Below are 22,105 nucleotides of genomic sequence, written 5' to 3'. Positions count from 1 at the left end.
TTCCCTTGCTGTTTTGTCAGATTTGAAGTGAACATGCGTCGTCCACATTTCAACCAATTGCTTGTTGTTTATTGATTTTTATTGTTGAAGGGTTTCCTCCTTCAACCAAGGCTCAATATATCTTCAGAAGTGCTAAGTAATACTTGAACAAAGTGTGTTGTGAGTTAACCCCAGTATTTATATATTTTTAGGAAATCACGCGACTGAAAGATAAAAGCAAGCTGCCAGTTGAGTTGAAATGCTAACTCTCTTCAACCGAATTCCATATGTGAAACTGCCATAGCAACATTCACTATATATATATTTCCAAGTTTTAACACATTTATGAATTTTAACACCTTCGGTTGAACTTTATTGCTGCTTTGGGGTAGGCGAACTCACACACATCTAATTAATAACAAGTTTTCAATTACATACTGTGTCTGCCAGTGCAACATATGGTTTTGCTTGAGTCTAAATAGCATAATTTCTGTATGAAAGGACATGTGATTCATTAATCAGTGTCATTTTTATCCCAGTTGTCTCTAATTGCACTATTTGTTGAGAAATATATTACACAGACTGCTGGTACCTTATTCACTTGACATAATAAAAGTACTTGTTTTTCTTGCCTCTGCAATATAGTGGCTATTGGGGAGGGCATGTTGTTTACCGCAGGAGCAAATTACTATTCCCCGCTCTGAACGTGTTTCAGCTTTTTTTTTTTACCTTTTGTGAGGTATATGCAAAACTTTTTAATTTCTTTTTCGGAAAGTAAAATCAGTTGTACGAGTTATATGTGAGTAAGTACGTATTTCAGTTATGGATAAGTACGTTGGTACCTTCTTTAAACAGAAAAATAGCTCGGATGACAGTGATAATACAAAACGAGTTTGTAATGACAGTTTGTGTGTAGTTTCTGAAGATCTGTAACGAATCCACAGAAACACAGAATTCCCATCAGTTGCAATGCGATATTTATACGATGAACGAAAGGAAAGATTTTCTGACTTGCTGGACACTCGACCAGTGGATCTCATTCAAAGGTAAATACAATTGGTTATTTTGTAGGAACATTTTTCTGACTTTTCAGTGAGAAAAGTCAGTTTTGCGACTTTTCTCCCTTTTACAGTAATTATGCCTACATTGTTATTATTCAACAATTGTTTACAGTTTTGAATGTGTATATAAATCAATATCAACAGTAGCCTGATTATGAATGTGCGATGAAAGGGACGGGGAGGTTTGGAGCTTCACCGGATAGTGTTCAAAAGGTAAATACAATTGGTTATTTTGTATAGGGCCCTGAAATGTATTAGTTTAGAATTTAACCACTTGGAAAGCATTTGTATCCACCTCAAAACTCTGAAACAGAATTTGGAAACATATTTTCCAAATAATTTGTATAAGTTGTATAAGTATGGGAGTTTTCCCAGAAATAATATACATAATTTGTATAAGAAATTTCTGTGGGTTCATGATCCATTTCAGGCTTGCAGTCATGAGAACGACCTTTCATTATCAAAAAAAAGAACAGCTAATTGAACTTTCAAGTGACAGTGGGCTTAAAATGCAATTCCGTGATTGTGGTTTGGCTCGATTCTGGATCTCGCCTTATCTGAGAAGTGAATTTCCCGAATTCGTCTTAGTGTGTGTGCCGATCTTCGACTGAAGTCGACCAATATTGAGCCAGATATCCAACAACTCTGCAAGATCAAGAAGCTCATCCATCTCATTAAAAGTAAATAATTATATCATATTATTTATTTGTTTAAGAAAAATTAAAACTTTGTTCGATGATGATACACTTTTCCTCGTTCACTTCCAAGTTAATTATGTTTTCATATATTAATATATTCAAAACATGCTTTTAGATTTATGTTATAAATGCCACAGTTTTTCCCAAATGTTGGTAATCCCCAATAAGTCTTTAAAAAAATTACATAGCTTAGTGGTCTATAGAATTGTTTTAGGCATTTTACTTGTCCTTGGGCTTAGAAAGGGTGAGAAACGCTGTCCGAGCCAGGCCAGAGGATCACGGGTATCATGTATTGGCGAATCATTGCAGATGCTCAGTCATAAGTCGTCTGCGATACTCTCGTATTCTGTGCTATTTTGCATTGAGTTTGTTGAAAAGCATGTTCAAGACATGCTTTTCAACAAAAGATTTTTTGTTTTTTGTGCTTCAAATTATGGCTGAAAAACGTACACAGAGTGTTTTATTGAACTATTTCAAAAAAACCCAAAAAAGGATGATTCAAATGTTAGTAGCAATGTTGGCGCTATTAATATTGTCAATACCGATTTGGATTCGGTTTCCCCAGTCGTACATCTGACAAAACCATCGAATTATCAAGAAGAAAGTACTTCCTTAGTTATTAATTCTCACGACATCGCATTTTTGAAAGAAACATTTAATTCTGACGATAATTTAGATGTTGTGGAAACCAGAACCAAATTTTAATTTTCCTGCAACCTGTGCTGCAATTCACAACCAAAATTTTCAATACACATAGTTTGAAAAATTTACATGGCTTGTGTACTCTCAAGTTGAAAATAGTGCGTACTGTAAATATTGTATGTTTTTTGCACCTGCTAATGTTGGAAAATCTAAATCTGAAGTACCTGGGCAGTTAGTTATGCAAAGTTATAATAATTGGAAGAAAGCCATTGAAAAATTTAATAATCATCAAAAAACAAAATATCATATAATGGCTGTTATGACTTACGAAAGGAAAATTCCAATCAATCGACAAATTGATGTAGATAGTTCGTCACAAGCTGCAGTTAATCGGAAACGATTAGAGCCAATTATAAAATCAGTAATTTTATGTGGTCGGCAAAATATACCTTTGAGAGGACATCGTGATTATGGAGAATTTTCATTTGAACAGGAGTCAGTCGCCAATGAAGGCAATTTTCAAGCTTTTTTTAAGAACGAGAATCAATGCAGGTGACAAAAACTTGGCTGAACATTTTAAACATTCTGCCAAAAACGCTACCTACATTAGCTGGAACATACAAAATCAAATTATAAATGCATGTAATGAAATCATTTTGAACCGTTTGGTTGAAAATATTAATTCGCCGAAATGTTTTTCAATTCTTGCTGATGAAACTTGTGACATTTCTACCACTGAACATCTTTCCTTGTGTGGCAGGTATATAGACAAAGAAAATGACAACAAAGTTTGTGAACAATTTTTACAATTCGTTCCTGTAACAAGCACTACAGGAAAAATCCAACAAAATATTAGAAAGCTTAAATAATTATGGCATCGATTTGTCATATTGACTTGGGCAAGGTTACGACGGTGCTGCATCAATGAGCAGAAACTTAATGGTGTTCAAGCTCACATATCAGCTATATATCCACAATATATATCAGCTATATATCCCATTGTGTGGCAGGTATATAGACAAAGAAAATGACAACAAAGTTTGTGAACAATTTTTACAATTCGTTCCTGTAACAAGCACTACAGGAAAAATCCAACAAAATATTAGAAAGCTTAACTAATTATGGCATCGATTTGTCATATTGACTTGGGCAAGGTTACGACGGTGCTGCATCAATGAGCAGAAACTTAATGGTGTTCAAGCTCACATATCAGCTATATATCCACAAGCTTTGTATGTTCATTGTGCATATAATGAACATGTTGTTAATCCCCACATACGTTTTTAAAAAAATTACATAACTTAGTGGTCCACAGAATTGTTTTAGGCATTTTACTTGTCCTTGGGCTTGAACATCTTAAACGTTTTAGACACCTTACCATTGTCTAAAATAATGCAGATATCTGACAGTGACCTCTTAATTGCCCTAAATTTTGTTGATGTTGTAGCTCAATTAAATGCCATTCGTGAAACACCAGAGTCTTCATTTAAAGATATTTACGATGAAGCATGTATAAAAGCCAATAATTTAATATTGACATTAAAAAAGCCAAGGACTACATCAAAACAAACATTAAGGTCCAATGTTCCAGCCGATTCTGTAGAAGAGTATTTCAGGAGAGTTATTTTCATTCCATCTATTGATCAAATATTGACTCAACTTCAGGATTGTTTCACTCAGCACTGCAACATTTTGAAATATATTTTTTTCTCTTCTACCAAATGAAAAAGATGCTCCAACAGCAAGTGCAATGGAAGATTTTCGTCAATTGTGTGAATTTTATGCTGGTGATTTGCCTTATACAAATCCAGCAATTTTGAACGCCGAATTCAAGTTATTGTGTAAGAAATTTGAAAAACCGTTTGCAATAGCTCCATGCAAAAATGCTGTTGATGCAGTTTCAAAGTGTGACAAAATGATATATCCTAACATCTGTAACTTATTAAAAATATTTGCAATACTTCTGGTAACAACATGCATCGGTGAAAGGTCATTTTCTAACTTACACCTTTTAAATTAAGATCTACCATGACACAATCACAATTGAACGGACTGGCTTTGCTGTATATACACAGAGAGAGAGATTAATGTAACCATGACTGAAATAATTCGAGGGCTTTGTAAAGAAATTTTTATAATCACCTATTGAATTTTATTTAACGAATTTTAGTTTAATGGATAAAAATATTTTAATGCAAATTCATTGCATTAAAAATATTTTTCCGTTCAACTTGGCCCGCCAAGATTAAATCCTGGGTGTGCCACTTCCATGCTATCTTCTGCAATGTTGTCTATCCATCCTTTCCGATGCCTTGATGACTACACCAGCGATACTAACTGGTCTATAATTTGCTGTAATATTCTCCACTCTTGTATAATGGAATTATACAAATCAATATGTGGGATGAAAAAGCCCATATAAAGTTTCTTTTCAGCAGAATGAGAATCCAACTCTTATCTCTAATTGCAGGGTGCAATGTTTCATTGTTCTTCCAATCATTAATTACTATGTTTTATTTTCATTTTTAAAATAAAAGTCATTAAGTATGATTACAAACTAAGTGCATATCACTTTGGATAAAAATGCAGGTGCATTTAATTCTTTATCACTTCAGTGATGTTTTTCTCATCGACTTTTATTGAAATGAATGTATAATATATCTCAGTATACACTGCTTGGAAAGAAGTTAATGGAGACCCCCCCCCCATGGGCAGGGTGCACCGTGCCACGTAACAAGTCGTGTTTGTAGCTAGTATAAATTGGAGGAATATGTCATGTACAGTAGGATGTGGAAGCTGTGAATTGAAGTGGAAATCTATGTTATGAAGTGATGAAGCACGCTACACCCTTTACTGAGCATATTAATGTGTGTGGAAGATGCCTGATGAATGTCTCTTACCAGAGTGCATAATCCCAACTGTGAAATTTGGAGGTGGCAGTTTGATGGTATGATCCTGTTTTTCCTGGTTTGGCCCTCAGACCTATTTGTGGTGTGACAAACATTGAACTCTAATCTGAAAATTCTGGACAATGCATTGCTTCCTACTTTGTGACTTTTCTACAGAACTGACTATTGTCTCTTTCAGCAAGACAATGCATCATGTCATGTCCACAAACCATAACTGAATGGTTTGTGGACATGAACATCACCACACTTGACTGACCTCCGCAGAGTCCTGATCTCAACCCTATTGAACATCTGTGGGATGAACTGGAGCATTGGGTGAGGTCAAGGAACATCTGTCCCACAACCTCATTACATGCCTACAGGAAGAATGTCCCAAAATTCCCATTGATTGTTAACATATGCTTGGAGAAAGTATATGCTCTGTAGGATTGGTGCAGTCATCAGCAGCAAAAGGAGATCCTACATTTTATTAAAGTGGGTATCATGGTTGCTTGCTTCTTACACTATGGTGTCCATTGACTTCTTTCCAAGCAGTGTATACTTGTTCCATTTGATACTGAAAAAATAACATTTTAATGGCATTTAAATGCAACAGCTGATCAGTGCAAGCTTTTCTTTATCACTTGCTAATAACATGAAATATTACGCTAACTGAAACGATATGAACACTGAACAGTATTCAGAACAGATTAAATGTGTATAGGTGATTAACTAATCAGTAGTACTAATCCTCAGAAGAATTTATCAATATAATCAGTTTTATCATCAAATTTTCTTCTAAAGAAATTCATGATGTAAACCTAACAAATAACCTATGTGAACTGAACAACTTGAGCTTCATTTTTGATATTCCAGCATCATTTGGTGCTAGAGAAAATGTAACATCCAAAGGATGATAAATGTTACAAAATGGAAGCCTTTGTTCTACTGATCATGCAAGCTATTTACATTAATGACTACTGATTGTTGAAAGTATGGCATACATTGCTTAATTATTTTATGGAGAACACTAAAATTAATCTAATTTCCTTTTGGTAACTGTTGGTGTAAAAATATAGTATGCAATGCAGCGCAGCTTTTTGGAAATCTCATATGGTGGGTATATATATATATATATATAGTGCATTTTGCCAAACTTTTTTATGTTTATTTTTATTCATACATATACAGTGATACCTCGGTTAATGAAGATTTTTTTCGCTGTTTTTCGGACTTGGCTAACGAATGTTTTAGTGGATGCGCGCGCTAACATAAAGCAGCAAACATGAATGGTCGGGCTATTCCAGGAGCTTATCTTTTCCATCTGTATATGTGTATGACAAAGAAATGAGCTGGCCACATCACATAGGGGAGACACACCAACCCGACTAGGTTGTTTATGTTCGAGACAGCGAGAAGTGAGATGCCTCATACCAGTGTCAGTACAGTGCACGCTCCGTGTGGCTGTGAATGCGAGAGGTAAGTGTGATAGCATTTATTCTTTACTTGGCTAAATTCTACTATGGGGGATTAATTTATAATTAGTAAATTCTATTCTTATCTAATTAACTAAATATGCTATATGTCATATTTCTTTTATATTTTTCAGAAAAAAATTTTAAAAGTGAAAAAAATTTTCTTAACAATGTGTCCAAAACAAGTAAGCAACAAACCCGAGGGAAGCAGAAAGTTGCTCACAATTGAGCAAAAGAAAGAAATAATTTCTGCATATGAAAGAGGAGTCAGAATTGTGGATTTAGCAGTCAAGCATGGCATGGCATGGCATCATCATCAATAGCTACAATTTTGATGAAGGAGGAGAAGATTAAGGCAGCTTCAGTTGCAGCTCGTGTGAAGACCTTGGCATCTCAATCCCAAAGAAGTTCTGTGAATGAAGAAATGGAAAAGCTTCTGATGATCTGAATAAATGAGCATCAAATGGTTGGTGACACTATGACTCAAGAGATTGAAGAACACTCAAAAGATCTGACAACAGAAGATCTTGAAGAAGAAACTGAATCAGGAAAGAGACAAGGAAGATAAAGAGTGCTCATCAGATGAGGAGGATAGCAATAAAAAGGGAAGAATGCTAACAGGTGACATTAAAAAAATGCTGCACTACTGGGAAGAGTTTCAGTCTTTGGCTACAAAGTGGCATCCCAACAAAGCTGAAACGAACAGACTTTGTGGCTTGGTGAAGACAAGTGTCTGAATCACTTTAAAAACATTCTGAAAAAAAGAGAAGTTCAATCAACTTTGGACAGATTTTTGACTTCTCCTTTAGCAAAGAGACAGAGGCCAGCTACTGAAGAAGAGGAGACTTACCTTGAATAAACTTTGAAAATTTGGAAGAATAGTAAAAATGTTGTGTACATATTTTAGGTTTAATAAAGCGTATATAATAGTGTGACGATCGTCAGTTTTTCATTCTACTTTCCATTCTCCTTCATCTAATTGGGTAGCTGTTCGTCTCAGCCTTTGGTGAGTTTTTGTCCTTTTTACTATTTTATAAAACTCATCTTTAAATAGTAGGCATTATCCAGAACAAATTAAACGATTTTCTATAGAAATCTACGGGAAATCACGTTTCGGCTAACAAATGTGATTCCGGAACGAATTCTCTTCGTTAGCCAAGGTATCACTGCATGTTAGCACATATTTAGCTAATGCAAAATATCCCCCCCCCCCCCACCCATTCTGCTGTTGGGGAATACCTGCCAATAGGAAACCCCCACATTTCATAAGATACAAGAAATTAATTTTTTAATGAAGTAAGCAAAGGGATTTTTTTTACACAAGTATACCATGTTGAAATTGGATGTTGATTAAAATCATTGTAGCTTAATGAACTGAAGCAGACTTGTAAAATGATAATTAAAACTGCATTTAACTTTAATGGAACATGTGCATTAGTTATATTAAAATAACTTTCATAGCTTGCACATGTCACAAAATTTAAATACAACTTTTTCATAAACTCCAATATATTTCATTCTACATAATGTTGGATATAGACCATTAACTTCATTCGAAAGATGAATCAAAATAATGAGTCATAAATCAGCTGCAACTGAGACACTAGCTAACAGCTAGTATTTATGACGTTTTATTTTGATTCATTTTGAATGTAGTTAATGGTTTATCTCCCTAATATCCACGTAATGTTGGATGAAATATATTGGAGTTTTTGAATAAATTCTATATAATTTTTGTAACATATGTAAGCCATGAAAGTTATTTTAATATAAAAAGCAGCATTTAATTAATCTTCTAGAACAGTGCTTCCCAACCTGTGGGCCGCAGCCCCCTTGGGGGCTGTTACTTTTGTTGAGGGGGGGGGGCATGAAATAATTAAAACAGATTTAAAAGTTTTAAGACTAAGTGTGCCATGTCAAATGTGTATGTAAGATGCTAAAAATGTAATATTTGCATTTGATTTTTGCAATATTCGCTGTGTATCTTTTGTATTGAATATAAATACAATAAATATTATAATATATGTCTATATTACGATTTTTTTTTTCGATGGGGGCTGTGAAATATTTAAATTTTTCCAAGGGGGCCTTTACATCCATAAGTTTGGGAAGCACTGGTCTAGAAAATGCATAACTACACTTAAGCATCTTCTAGAATATAATTCGGTTGAATTCTAGTGCTTTGTCTGTTAATAGTCAAGGAGAGGTATGATAAATATTGTGTGGATAATTGGGTCTCTCACAATGACTTCATGGAGGTGCCTATGCAATAACAATTTTTTTCTATATTCTTACCAGTCTTCCCATGACTTTGTTTAGCTACTTTTACACACATGGTTAGCTTTCTCAGTATTCTTTCAGGGCATCTACTGACTTACTTGATAAGAACTTTTGACTGCCTCTTTAACTTCTTGTATACATCATAAAGATCAGTTTTCTGTCTCTTTGTGTACCACTTATATGCTGCATGTGCCTAAATCAATCAGATTTCTTCAGAGCTTGCTACTGGCACTACAAGGTTTGGTTCTTGTTTTCAAAATCTTTCATTTTTTTTTTCTTTTCCCAAGAGTATTAGGTGCCTTTGAAAACTTTCTTATATATTTTTTCTAAATTTCTATATGATATTGACTTTTATCCTGCGGACAACTAAATGGTGATCACTTCCTATTTCATATCCCTTGCATCCTGAACCAGCAAGAAGATATCACTGTCAAAAATAATATAGTCAATAAAACTTTTATTTCTTGTCTCCTCTCCATGTGTATTTGTACACATCTTTACGTTGGAATGTAATGTTAATGATGGTTAAATCCATGTACTGAACAGAACTCCAGCAGGCCCTTACCATTATTAACTTTGCCCTTTTCTCCACACTTTTTCAAAATATTTTTATATGCCTAGGATTCGTTACCTATATTTAAATAAAAAGATCTCCAACACAGGCCAGCTTTTTGTTGTCAGCTACATTCTCTAATCAGTCGAAAATTCCTCCACTTCTTAGTTTGGAGAGAGAGAGCCTTCTGTGAGACCACAGGCACAAATAAATTTCATTTTCAAGACTAAAAATTATTGGCATTAGAGAGACCTAGCTATACATCACATTCTATTCCTAGCTAGAGGAATAGAATATGATGGGTACAATGTGTTCAGGTAATTCTGAGTGCAAAGCGATTAAATCCAGCCAGAGTAGAGATCCCATATGGTGGTGTTATTATAAATAATACAGACAATGGTTTAAGGCTGTTTTGCATGAAGTAAAGGTTAACAGATCAGAATACATCATTCCGGATGCCGAAATAGGCTCTTCTCACTTGGAACTGTACAGACAGATAAACCTTATGGTTACAAATAGAATTGTCATTATGGGTGATTTCAGTTAGAGGGAGGAGAAAGCATGCAAGATGAGGGAAAACAATTTATACACATACCAGTCACTGATTTAGAAACCCTTATGCAGATGTATGTAAACATTGCTTATACAGTGTATATGCAAAATAGTTAGTCCTGTGCATGACAATGAGGTTAAACATCTGTTGCATAACCTGGATAAGAATTTGTCAATAGAGAAAGATCAAATATCAACACCTTTGCTAAATGAATTATTGTTATTATTATTATTTGTATAACTTGAGTCTCAGCTCCAGAATGATATCACAGGAATGGCAGGAATGTATGATAGTTCCATTGTAGAAGGATGGTGCAGACACTGATGTGTCTAACTACTGACCTATCAGTATCTCTGGTGTGGTAGTGAAGATTTTAGAGAAGTTGGTAAGAACTCACATACAGAAATGGGTAGACAAACAAGCTACTTGTATATTATGCAAGGAGCAGCATGGGTTTACTAAAGCAAGGTCATATTTTAGCAATTTGCTCATATTTTATAACAATGTCATGGCTGAGTTGGATAAAGGGAATGGATACACTATAATAATGTTCGATTTTGCTAAGACATTTGATAGAATACCACACAAAAGGCTTTTTGCATACACTGGAATATGTGATTGTAATATAAACTCTTGACTTCGATTAGTGGTTTGTTGACAGGCAGATATTAGACGTTGTATATATATATATATATATATATATTGAGTGTGAATCTGCCAGATTTAAAGTGACCACTGGTTTACCTCAGTTCAGTCCTTCGGCCATTCTTGTTCACTCTATACATTAATGACATTAGGAAGAGTCTTAATGCGAAGATAGACAGGGCAACCAAAGATTCTGCTGATATCCAGGACTTAAAAAATGATTTGAATCATCTGGAAAGTTGGAAAAACAAAAATGGGTGTCAATTTAATGTTAGAAGTGTAAAGTTAAGCACTTTATCGTAACGATATTTTCAGCGGGGTGATACTACAAGAAAGTGATGAGGCTAGGGATCTTTGTGTAATGGTGGATAGGAATTGGAAGTTCAAAGGTCACATAGCAAATACAATTCAGAGGATAATTGTGATGTTGAAGCGAACCTTGACATGTAAGGATAAGGAAGTCATGTCATTTTAGCTCTTTATAAGGCCTTGATAAGACCACAACTGGATTATTGTGCACAGACTTGGTCTCCTGGGTTCCAAGAAGATAAAGAAGCTGTAGAAAGTGTTGAATGGAAGAGTAACAAAGATAATATCTGGATTATGAGATTTAGATTAAGAGGACAGATTGCAAGCATGTGGAATACAGACTCTGGTTAATAGGAGAAAGAGGGGCAATATGATAGTGGACTATAAACTTTTCAGGTTGTGTTATAGGTTATCGCCGAATGAAATATTTTGTTTATATGGAAGGTGGCTAAAGTACACTAGGTCATCCATAGAAGTTAAGTTTGTTTGCAGTCAAGGAAGGGGTATGATCTAGGGTTTTTCTCTCACAGAGCAGTAAATGAGTGGAATAGTTTGTCTTTAGGAGTAGTGAGTACATCTAGTGGGAATGAATTTAAGAGAAAGCATGACACCTGGTTTGGGTGATTTACAAAGCCTTTCTTAATGAGTCCTTGACTACTTAGAGGTTTCAGATAATAATAATATCCTGTCCATCTGTACATATCACTAATTTAATCCTGATGCTGAAACATTTATAATGTCTATGCCCATGTCTTTTTGATTTCATTTTGTGTTTTTGAACTTAACTGATATTTAGAGAGATATTTAATTTGTATTCAGTTGCCTTAGAGTATATTTGTTTCAGTTTTGTTGATTTCCTATAAATACTGGTGAAATTCATGCAATAAATACTTGAGCACTGACATTTCATATCTATACAAATCTGAATGTTAGCAAATTTCTCTATCTTGAAAACTAAACTGGGTTTCAAACAATGCTTTCTGCATCTCTAAACACTACACCGATTCCATTTTGATGAGAATTGTTAAATTGTTCTCAAATTTGGTCCCCAGGATTTGAAGGGGATAAATTAACTGTGGAAAGGGTACAGAGGCATATAACAAAGATGGTTTCAGGACTGTACAATGTTAGTCATTGTACAGTTTGTTGGAATGATAAATGTAAGTTTCAAGGGTTTCACCCTTGAAACCTCAGCCTGAGAGTAGCTAACTTACTTTTACTTGAAAAGATTCTTTGCATCCCACACAGGATTTAACCAGTCTTCTCAAGCAGAGGGCACTATCATTACTGGCTGAACTTTTATTTTTGTATGTGTGGTTCCAACCACAAAAGTAAACCTATATCACATTTGTACTGTGGGAGGGCTGAGGATTTTTTTTTTCTATTTTTATCAATTTTACATATTTTTTTGTATTTTTTTATTTATTTTTAGATAGTCTGGAAACCCTGCTCTAGAGACCAAATTTTGAACATTTTCAAGCCACCAATAAGTGGAGAGGTAGTCTCAGACTGGGCGATGAAATTCATCTCCCATCTAAAGACAATCACACACATCCATTTCCACAGTGGGATTCAAACCAGTGACCTGTTGGTTGGAGAGTGGGTGTGCTAATCATGTCGCCAGCAAAACTACCAAAATATAGTACTCTACCCACCATATAGTAACCTTTATAACAATGAAACTAACCCAGTGCTACTCTGTCACTTCTACAACTTTTAATATATGAAAGTTATTAACTCTTCTTAAGTGGCTATTTCTACACTAAGTTATAAATTTCACATAGGCTTACCGTCCAAGCCAGAAAACAACTTTGTGCCTGTTTAGATCCTCCAAATACTAATGGCAATGACTGGAGACTTCTAGCCAAAGAACTCAATGTAGGCAGGTAAGTGTCATGGTCAGAATTATTATTCAAGAAATTCGCAGTAAAAAGTTTACTAATAAATTGTAATGATCCTTTCTTTTAGGCTTAACACTGTGATCCGAATACATTTTGGAAAATTATGGAGACAACTACCGTATTTGAGTAAAACTTTAGTTTAATATAAGCTAAAAACATGGATTTTAGTTTATATTAAACTAAAGTTTTACTCAAACACAGTAGTTGTATCCATAATTTTCCAAAATGTAAATTGTAATGATAATATACTAATAAATGAAAAAAGGTTCTTTTATCTGTAGGATTTTTTTTGTTTTTCAGTTCCTTTTAGCATTGCAATATTGACAAATAAAGTGATCATCGAGACTTTTATTCATTGTTTTCATGGTTAAAATACTCTTTCCACTCTCCTGATCAAAGCACTAGCTCTGATTGAGTTATAGAAATTATTTTTTCTAGATTGAAGGCCTTCATACCAACTCAATTCTACACATTTGTTTTCCAAATATGTGTTACAAAAAAAAAAAAAAAAAAATTTTTTTTTTTTTTTTTGCAGTATAAATTTATACTGCACACTAGGCTACCGTGAATATTTTTTTTGCAGTATAAATTTTTAGTATAAATATATATATACTAAGGAGACTTGAAAGGGGAGTTCCTCGCCCCCCACGGCACCCAACCCCACGTCTTCTGGACTGGTAGGCCGGTTCTCCTTGAATTCTGATGACTCGAATTTTGAAGACTCGACACTCAGGGTAGCCCCTGAGTTTCAAAACGTTTCAAATAACTTGACAAAAAACGTGACACAAAAACGTTACAAAAAAAAGCTTATCATTTTATATTATAGAGTAGATATGCTCAGTTTTACATTTTTAATATATTTTATTGAATATGATAAAATCCAATCTATTTTTGGCCTTTTTATATCATTGAAACTGAGAAATTATAATTTCTCTATATTATTATTATTATTAGACACCTCCAGGGAGTCCAAAGACTCATCAAGGGAGAGTGTGCCAACAGCATCGAACGATTGGTTCCCCTTCCAACTACTAACTGCGCTCAAACTTACTTAACTGAGCCATTAGTAGCAGAGGCTCGACCAACATATAACAAACATAGTTATACAAATAACCTATCTGACCTCTTCATTTTGAGATAAGCTTAAAAATCTGGTTTACTAAGTTTTGAGGTTGAGATGTGAACATTTTGCAGACTCTCTTCCCCCCCCCCCCCCTTTCAGTTCCATGTTAATATCAGTAGTATTTTTAATTTACAATGCCAGATCAAAAGATTCTAGATTAAAATTGCAGCAGACAAAAAAAAAAAAAGGTTCAGAATCTTAAATTTCTTTTTGCCAATTTAAACAGTGAGTTTAGCCAAAAAGGCCAAAACCAATCTGTTTTCAGCCTTTTTGTATCATTGAAACTGAGAAATTATCATTTCTCTATATAACAAACATAATGATAGTTATACAAATAACCTATCTGGCCTCTTCATTTTGAGATAAGCTTAAAAATCTGGTTTACTAAATTTTGCAGTTAAGATGAAAACATTTCCCCCCCCCCTTTCAGTTCCATGTTAATGTCAGTAGTATTTTTAATTTACAATGCCAGGTCAAAAGATTCTAGATTAAAATTGCACAGTATTAAATCATACTGCATATAATAAAAATCTTGATTCGTTCATTAGTGTATAGGCTAGGCTACCATGAAGCAATCGTACATCGATCACACTAGGCTACCATAAAGCAATCATATTGCTGCTGCTTCGTTATCAATGCACGAATCGTTATACCTGTAAATAAATATGAATTTGTTTTTCACATTATCTTTTCTAGATGTCTAGTATTAGTAATACGTATAACATCTACAGTGTTTTGTATCATACAAGAGAATACTGATATATATACAATACCATAAGTTGACGTAAACTTACAGTATCGATAAACACAGTACAGTACTTTAAATGTATTTTCACTTCCTTATGATTTTTTTTCAATAACATTTTGAATGTTATTGAAAATGTTATTGAAATAATGTAGTATATAATACATACAAAATATGTGTTAATTGGCTGTTTATGTTATCAGTAAGACTTCCGGTCAACAGTAGGCTATTAGTATTTAAGTTTTTTGGGAGTCAAAAGTTATCTGCGGATTTTTGAACAACATGGAGTGTAGGACCCCAACTCATTTAAGGGTCAACTGTATATAGTTTCTAATGTAGTCTGACTGGAAAAGGCATATTTCAACATTAAAACTATTCTCATATTTCTGTTTTGTCCACCACAACTATCAGGCCACATAATAAGAGTTTTGGTATTGATGTGATTTTTTTTTTTTTTTAGGATTGAGCCTACTGTGTGCCAGGTTATGTTGTTCTTTCTTTCAACAAAATGGTACCCCTTATTTCCACAGCATACTTCTTCGTTATAAAGCCAAAGTTGTTTCATAAAATACCAAATCAGTCAGAATGTCAGGCAGTGGCAATAATTTTTCTTGCTACAAAACCTGTAGAAAATCTTGCTACATCTCTTTACTGACTAACCCAACTTCCTGAAGTTGTTGATTGTGGGAAGATTTTATTTCTGTTTTTTTGATTCTTAGATTCCTGCACTTTCAAGTTTAGCTTTGCATGCATCACATACACACACACACTTCGGGTATCTTAAGTCTTGGCTTTCTACAAAAATTAGATTTCTTGTAAAACTTATTTTTAAAGATAGTAAAAGATACCTGAAAGTCTTGATTTTCTTCTATATACAGATCACACATTTTTCTTTCCATAATATCAGCTTAAATACAAACTCCTCTCCATCTGATCACTATCATGAGTATGACTATAGTTCATGAACTTTGTGTTTTGTAATCTTACCAATAATTTCTCCCAACAACTTATTTCTCACCATGTTTGTCTCTAAATTTTGTTAAAGCAATACTGATCTATTTAGAAGAAATTCGTTTTCTGAAAAAAATCTTTAAAACTGTATGGGTCTTGATTTTGTAAGTATATAACCTTTTATCTGGGTCTTTACTTCTCTTACATTTCACTAGAACCTCAGAAACTTTGGCAAGCAGTTTCTGCATCATAATTTCCTAGTTTATAGAATTCTTCAAAAAAATCTTCAGACAAGTTTATTTATGATATTTCTGCTTACAAGGACACCTGTATTCTTCTAGAAAACTTTTTGATCTCACAAGCGCTTGGTGGAACAGCGGGAAGGAGCGATGACAAGGGCCATTCCTGGAAGTTGCAAAAGGAAGCTGTGAGCAAGAGGGTGAGGGGTGGTTTCTTTTCATGGAGGGTAGTTGAACTGTGGAATGCATTGCCTGATAGATTGGTGGGAGAAAGAACGGTCAATGAGTTCAAGGAGTGGTATGATAGACTGTGTTTCCTAGGAAGGACCTCCCACAATGAGTCTTTTGACTCCATGGAGGCCTGAATAATAATAATAATAAATTTTCTTTTAGTTATATAATAAGACTTAGAATATTGAAGCCTTTTCATTGTTATGAAAGTTTGACATCTAAATTTTCTTGATTTCTGTTGCTGATTTCCTCCTCTTACTCATTACTGGACTGATTGTAATTGCTATTATTCCCAAAAGAATGACTACTGTTTTGCAGATTCAGGAACATCTATGTTAGTTTCTACACTCGAATTAACATTTTTTTTCCCCAGTATTATCTAATAATACATTCTGATACCAATATGTGCTTCTATCATATAATATTTCCATGTTTTCTATATCAAAAAAAGTTTTGGATTTGGATTTCCAAATTGCTGATTTCTTGTGCTAATTTCTTCAGGAAAAAAATTGATGATAATGGCTGTCTGCATCAGTAGTGTCAGTTACTTCCATTAAATTTTGTTCAAAAATGACACCAAGTTGTCTTATCACTTATAGGTATCTATTAAAGAAAGAAAGAAAAGGTTAACATTTTGCATTAGAATGTAACAATCAAGCAAAGCTTAAAACAGTATGTGTAAATGTTTTATTGTAATAAAAACATACATAACCTCAAATTTTTATATCTTATCCTTTCTTTCTCTTGTATTGTTTCTTCTTCTTTTCATGGCTAGTCAAACACTCACAGCACCAAAATTAGAAAAATAAATTTAAGACGTTCTTACAATCACGCGTGTGTATGCAAATATATGAAAACTGGCAAAGTGTACTATAACATCATAAACAAAAAGGGACTATGCAACAGTCTTAAACCTACTATAAATATTATTATTATCCTAAGACCCCCCCCCCATTGGAGTCAAAGACTCATCTAGGAGGTCTCTTTGTCGTACACACAGCTCATCATATTGCACCTTAAAGACGTTCAAATTCTCTACAGACACGACACTCAGTCAAGGCATTCCAATCATTCACAACTCTCCATGCAAAAAACCTGACCTCACTCCATTGCGTGCACCCTCCTTATATAGCTTCCAGGGATGGCCTCTTGTTCTTCTCTGATCTCCCACCATTTTATGAAAACCTCTTCATCATTATTCTCATAGCAACCCCTTACCAACTTGTATATCTCTGTCATATCACTCCTCTTCCTCCTATCCACTAAACTCTGTAAATTGCATTTTCTCAACCTTTCTTCAAATTCAACATTCCAGAGATCAGAAACGACCTGAGTCAATCATCTTTGGACACTTTCCAAAATCTCTTGTAATTTTGAAAATGAAGTGACCAAATCAGTGCATAGTAATCCATGTATGGCCTAATCAAGGCCTTATATAGTGGAACAAGAATCTCCTTACTTCTACAAGTCAGTGTACTCCGCATCATTTCCAGAATTCATTGTGTTGTCCCCACAATTTTGGTAACATGTCCTCTAAATTTTAGATCCTTATCCCCCATCACCCAAAGATCATTTATTTCCTCCATCTCCAACAATGTATCCACATCAAGCATAAATTCTACATCCCATCTTTGGTTGGAATTTTTTTCCACTTGATTAGACTATCATAAATTTAGTTTAATTCTTTATTCAAGTGTAAGCAAACAAAGTTTGTGCCTGAAGTATCTTCAGGGCTGAGGCAACTCGTGGTAAAGGTGCACCAAGCTCTCATCATTCCTTGTCTTAGTATCTCCCATAATGCAAAGCACATCTCCTTGTGGACATGTATAATGCTATGCATTAAGGGAAGGGCCCCTACCCAGGCCGGTTTCGATCTTTATTGAATGTTCAAGTACAGGTCAAACTCCAAAAACTCAGCATTGCTCCCCCCTCAATGGTTCACCCTGCCACTGACAACTCTCAGAACCGGTTGACTCTACACCGTGGCAGGCTCACCCCACTAACGAGTAGAGCCACTCATTTGCTCATGTTATCTGAGGGGTAACGGCAACAGCCGTGCCTCAGTTAACTTCATGGGCTACAGCATTGCCATTCATCACCCAAGCTTCCAACCAGTTTCGACCATTATTGAGGTCTCGTCAGTGGCAGCCAGACCCAGCAGTGGTGGTACTAAGGTGGAAGCAATGGAGAAGTCATATTTACCTGTATGAGTTGCCAAAAGGTGTCTCACCTTATTATTAAATTACTCTGGATTTAGAGAAAGATGTTGGAAGTTTTTTTATGCTTGGTTATACTATCATAAATTTAGTTTAATCCTTTATCCAAGTGTAAGCAAACAAAGTTTGTGTCTGAAGTATCTTCAGGACTGAGGCAACTCGTGGTAAAGGTGAACCAAGCTCTCATCACTACTTGTCTTAGTATCTTCCATAATGCAAACCACATCTCCTTTTGTGGACATGTATAATGCTATGCATTCAGGTGCAAACTTTGTTTGCTTACACTTGGATAAAGGATTAAACTAAATTTATGATAGTCTAACTAAGTGGAAAAACACTTCCAACATCTTTCTCTAAACCCAGAGTAATTTAATAATGTGAGACACCTTTTGGCAACTCGTATAGGTAAATATGACTTCTCCATTGCTTCCACCTTAGTATCACCACCACTGGGTCTGGTTCCCACTGACGAGACCTCAATAAAGGTCAAAATCAGTCTGGGTAGTGGCCCTTCCCTTAATGCATAGCATTATACATGTCTGCCAGAAGATGTGCTTTGCATTATGGGAGATACTAAGACAAGTAGTGATCAGAGCTTGGTCCACCTTTACCACAAGTTTCCTCAGTCCTGAAGATATTCAAGTGTAAACTTTGTTTGCTTACACTTGGATAAAGGATTAAACTAAATTTATGACATTCTAAATTTTAAAACCTCTGCTCTACTCCTCATAGTTCATCCCAACTTTGCATCATCTGCAAACAACTGAATATCTCCATCCAAATCTTCCCCAGTATCATTAATATACAGGTTAAGCAGCAGTGGCCCTAAAACAGACCCCTGAGGCACGCCACCAGTGACTGTCCTCTTCTGGGATATTGCTTCATCATACACAACTTGTTGATATCTATCAGATAGCCAATCTTCAATCGAATGCACTAGTCTAATATCCAACCCCATCTACTCTAGTTTGACTCAACTTATCATGCCGTAATCTATCAAAAGATTTTGCAAAAGCTAAGTATACTACTGTATATCCATCTCCTTTATCCAATGAAGCCATCACGTTATTGTAACCAACCAAATTCTAGATCCTAGTTCTCACCAGTCTCTCCAACACTTGAACCAAACAATTGATACACAGATAGGCCTATAATTTTATGCTCGAGTTCTGTCACCTCTCTTGTGACATGGTACAATCTTGTCTACTTCCACTCTTTGGAACATGACCTAATACAAGACTCTTATTAAAAAAATATGTCAAGGCAGATGTCGACTCCCTGGCACATTCCTTCAAAATATGTGGTGATATATTATCAAGTTTCACATCCTTTTTAACATCAAGTTTGCTCAATTCCCCATATACCTCTGTCCACTTACAGTCAGTCTCTCTCTCTCCCCTCTTCATCATCCACTGTTCCCAAACTCTCCATGATGTCATGTTCACAAGAATGAAAGATCTTTATGAATCACTCATTAAATATCTCAACTATATCCTCCACAGCAGTTCTTATACCATTTTCTCCAATCAGTGTCATCCTGCCATAATCATTCTTTCTTTCTCTTTCTTTGCTAGCTACATATCGAAAGAACTCCCTAGGATGTTTTTTTTTTTGGCTTCATTAGCTAACTGTTGTTAATACTTCACTTTTGTTACCCTTACCAACCAAGTCACCCTCCTTGTCTGTTCTTTGTAATTCTCATGAAATTGATTATTATTATCACTCATCTTATGCTGCCTTCTAAATGCCTTTTTCCTCTGTATTGCATGCTTAATCTCTTTATTCCTTATTTAATCTTCTGATCCTTAGAATACATTTAAACATTGCTTCTGCTAGATAGTTCTTGAATATCAGCTAAATATCATTCTCATGAAATTGATTATCACTCATCTTATGCTGCCTTCTAAATGCCTTTTTCCTCTGTATTGCATGCTTAATCTCTTTATTCCTTATTTAATCTTCTGATCCTTGGAATACATTTAGACATTGCTTCTACTAGATAGTTCTTGAATATCAGCCAAGCAGCATTGATCTCCTTTCTACCCAATTCCTCATTTCCATGTTACACCTGCAAGCTATTTCCTGAGTTCCTTATAATCACTGGCCTTCTAGTTCCACATATACCCTTTCCTTACACTGCTGGCAACCACTTAGGTAATCACTTCATGGTCTCTCTCACCAACTGGAGGGTGATTTGACACCTCATTTATAAATACATCCTCTGATGAGATGATCAAATCTAAAACCTTTATCTTTGTCTTCCCTGTTACATACTGCCTGAATTGTCCTTCAAAAACTCAAGAAACTAATTTTTTTTTACTTCCAGTTGCTATATCATCATCCCAGTCTATATTCCCATAATTAAAATTGTTCATAATGATCGTCGTTTTCTTATTTACTTGGCTAATTTGATTATACCATGATCACTACCATCCACATTACCAAGTCTATAACAACATCCGACTAAGTATTTCATTCTGTTCACCTCTATCTCACACCCTACTGCCACTATTTCCCTCTTGCATTGCTACCTTGTATGAACATAAGTCTTTTCCTATTATCAATAGCACTCCACATCCCTTTTTATCCTTTCTTCATGAAATTCATCATACCCTTTCATCTCTATTCCTGACAGTGTGTCATCCTCATCCATCCATATCTCACTTATTCCAACAATTTTTAGGTGAACGAAATCAATCAATGAAATCATTTCCTTTATCTTCTTTCTTATACCTCTAGCATTTGTATAAGAATATTCAAACATAACTCATTCCTGGATCTATAAGGCCGAGTGGTTAGCGTATCTGCTGTCCAGCCAAAAGGCTGGGTTCGAATCCTGCCATGGGTGTGGATGTTTGCGATTGTGAAATCTGTGAAAATACTAGTGGTGGGCAGCAGATGGCATTGGTGTAGTTGGTAGATGGAGTTGAGTGGTGAAGAGAGAGAGTTGTAGAGCAGGTGCCCTCCTTCGATGAGTCACGTAATAATAATAATAAGTTTCACTGACACCACTTATTAGATGCGACTTCTCCATACTTTTCTTGAGCCATTTCTTTTTCTTCTTATTCATCTCAGAACCTTCTTCAAATCCAATTATTTTGCCCAGATCCAGGTCATCCCCTTCCCTTTCTGTCTGCACACACATTCACATCATCTTGGAGCATCAACCTTTTTTTTTTGATAGTGCTTAGTTTCTTTTAGATTTATAGGCAATTTGGAATAGCCTATGAAGGCATTTGGTTCAACATTTTCATTATGAAACAGCAGGGCCGTTTCTACATTTTGCAGGGCCCTGTGCGAAATGGAAAAGCCAGGCCCCTGAAAGTTAGTAATTTTAAATGGAAGAAGATCTTGTTAATTAATTAAATCAAATATGAAAAATATTTATGCACATAAATAAACAAGTATGCTCTTTAGCATCAATTTAAGTAAAGGGAAAAAATTAGTTAAAAAATAAATGTGTTTGTATGTACATGATATATTATTTTATTATGTAAGTACACATTATCATATAAATACACCAGAACAATGATTTATTTAATAATATAAAAATATGAAAAAAATATCCATTTTTACTATAAAGAATGAAATATATGTATAACAACTTATAAGATTT

General features: G+C 34.8%; 1 protein-coding gene across 2 annotated transcripts in view; it reads right to left on the bottom strand.

Annotated features, from left to right (window-relative positions):
- Positions 1-16,071: 16,071 nt before the first annotated feature.
- LOC150096328 (protein AMN1 homolog) overlaps positions 16,072-22,105 on the bottom strand; it is a 164,024-nt gene continuing 157,990 nt past the window's right edge. The window contains exon 9 of one of the 2 annotated variants that reach the window (XR_016549951.1): positions 16,072-16,876. The gene's annotated coding sequence lies outside the window, so the exon portion shown is untranslated. The remainder of the gene's footprint in view (positions 16,877-22,105) is intronic. The other variant, XM_090409358.1, reaches the window with a different exon arrangement.

This window comes from Typopeltis vanoorti, chromosome 19 (assembly GCF_054136105.1).
Source record: "Typopeltis vanoorti isolate ZY-2024b chromosome 19, IOZ_Tvanoo_1.0, whole genome shotgun sequence".
NCBI lineage: Eukaryota > Metazoa > Arthropoda > Arachnida > Uropygi > Thelyphonidae > Typopeltis > Typopeltis vanoorti.
Note: the sequence above shows the minus strand (reverse complement) of the source record. Positions and strands in the feature narration are given on the sequence as shown.